Source organism: Arachis duranensis, chromosome 2 (assembly GCF_000817695.3).
Source record: "Arachis duranensis cultivar V14167 chromosome 2, aradu.V14167.gnm2.J7QH, whole genome shotgun sequence".
In the NCBI taxonomy this organism is placed as follows: domain Eukaryota; kingdom Viridiplantae; phylum Streptophyta; class Magnoliopsida; order Fabales; family Fabaceae; genus Arachis; species Arachis duranensis.
The window spans coordinates 12,171,477-12,173,830 of NC_029773.3; the positions used below are offsets into that span (position 1 = coordinate 12,171,477).

The window sequence follows — 2,354 nt, forward strand, 5'->3', positions numbered from 1 at the left end:
TTGTCCTTCCAAGTTTCTAATGGAGGACCTTGTTTCAGTCATGAAACTTTGAGTGGTTTTGATTAGATCAGAGACCATGGTCGCTAAGTCAGAGTTACTCTGTTTAGAACTCTCTGTCTGTTGCTGAGAAGATGATGGAAAAGGCTTGCCATTGCTAAACCTGTTTCTTCCACCATTATTATTGTTGAAACTTTGTTGAGGTCTCTGTTGATCCTTCCATGAAAGATTTGGATGATTTCTCCATGAAGGATTATAGGTGTTTCCATAGGGTTCTCCCATGTAATTCACCTATTCCATTGAAGGGTTCCCAGGATCATAAGCTTCTTCTTCAGATGAAGCTTCCTTAGTACTACCTGGTGCATTTTGCATTCCAGACAGACTTTGAGAAATCATATTGACTTACTGAGTCAATATTTTGTTCTGAGCCAGTATGGCATTCAGAATGTCAATCTCAAGAACTCCTTTCTTCTGATTTGTCCCATTGTTCACAGGATTCCTTTCAGAAGTGTACATGAATTGGTTATTTGCAACCATTTCAATTAGTTCTTGAGCTTCTGTGGGCGTCTTCTTCAGATGAAGAGATCCTCCAGTAGAGCTATCCAAAGACATCTTGGATAGTTCAGAGAGACCATCATAGAAAATACCTATCATAAAGCATATCAGAGGGACACTTTCTGATTAATTGTTTGTATCTTTCCCAAGCTTCATAGAGGGATTCTCCTTCCTTCTGTCTGAAGGTTTGGACTTCCACTCTAAGCTTACTCAATTTTTGAGGTGGAAAGAACTTTGCCAAAAAGGCATAGACTAGCTTTTCCCAAGAGTTCAGGCTTTATTTAGGTTGTGAATCCAACCATGTTCTAGCTCTGTCTCTTACAGCAAAAGGGAATAGCATCACCTTCCTTGCATTGTTGGCATTGTTGTTGTTTTCGGCTGCCATGTGTTCTTCTTCTTTGAAGATTTCTGTTAAGTCCTCTACAGAGAGTTGTGCCTTAGATTCTCTTAGCTTTCGCTTCAAGGTCCTTTCAGGTTCAGGATCAGCCTCAACAAGAATGCCTTTGTCTTTGCTCCTGCTCATATGAAAGAGAAGAAAACAAGGAAATATGGAATCCCCTATGTCACAGTATAGAGATTCCTTGAGGAGTCAGAGGAAAAGAAAAATGGAAGACAGAGGTAGAAAAATTCGAACTTATCAAGAAAGATGGAGTTCGAATTGTGTATTAAGGAATAGTGTTAGTACATAAATAGAAGGATGTGAAAAGAGGGGAAGAAATTTTCGAAAATTAAGTAAAAGATTTTGAAAACATTTTGAAAAATAGTCTTTAATTTTCGAAAACTAAGTAAAAAAAAATGATTTTTGAAAAAGATTTTGAAATTAGAAATTAAAAAGATTTGATTGAAAACTATTTTGAAAAAGATGTGGTTAAGAAGATATGATTGGTTTTAAAAAGATGTGATTGAGAAAATATGATTTGAAAAACATTTTAAAAATATTTGACTTTAAAAATTAATAACTTGGCTAACAAGAAAAGATATGATTCAAACATTAAACCTTTCTCAACAGAAAAGGCAACAAACTTGAAATGTTGAATCAAATCATTAATTGATAACAAGTATTTTTGAAAATAGAAAGAAATTGATTTTGAAAAAGATTTGATTGAAAAGATATGATTTGAAAAAGATTTGATTTTGAAAAACTTTGAAAACTTGAAAAAAAATTTGCATTAAAAACAAAATCTTCCCTCTTGTGCCATCCTGGCGTTTAACGCCCAAATCACTACCTTTTTGGGCGTTAAACGCCCAGCCAGGTACCCTGGCTGGCGTTTAAGCGCCAGTCTTCCTTCTTTACTAGGCGTTTTGAACGCCCAGCTTTTTCTGTGTAATTCCTCTGCTGTATGTTCTGAATCTTCAATTCTCTGTATTATTGACTTGAGAAGACACAAATAAAAAATATTTTTGGATTTTTAATAATGAGGAATAATCAAAATGCAACTAAAATCAAATAACAATGCATGCAAGACACCAAACTTAGCAGTTTGTATACTACTGACACTAACAACATGAGAATGCATATGACAAACAACAAAACACTCAAGTCAATAGAATTCAAAGATCAGAGCAATGAAATCATCAAGAACAACTTGAAGATTAATAAAGACGTATGCATGAATGCAAGAAGAATAGAAACATGCAATTGACACCAAACTTAAAATGAGATTCTAGACTCAAACAAGAAATATTTTTGGATTTTATGATTTTGTAATTTTTTTGGATTTTCGAAAATTAAGTGGAGAATAAAGGTATCAAAATTCTTAATGAGAATTCCAGGAATCATTGCAATGCTAGTCTAAGACTCC

The 2,354-nt window shown here is 34.3% G+C and overlaps 1 non-coding gene across 1 annotated transcript; it reads left to right on the forward strand.

Moving 5' to 3' along the window:
• The first annotated feature begins 652 nt into the window (after positions 1 to 652).
• Positions 653 to 760, forward strand: LOC127745276 (small nucleolar RNA R71). Its single transcript, XR_008006473.1, has one exon. It is a non-coding gene; the product is annotated as a small nucleolar RNA R71 (small nucleolar RNA).
• The last annotated feature ends 1,594 nt before the right edge of the window (positions 761 to 2,354 follow it).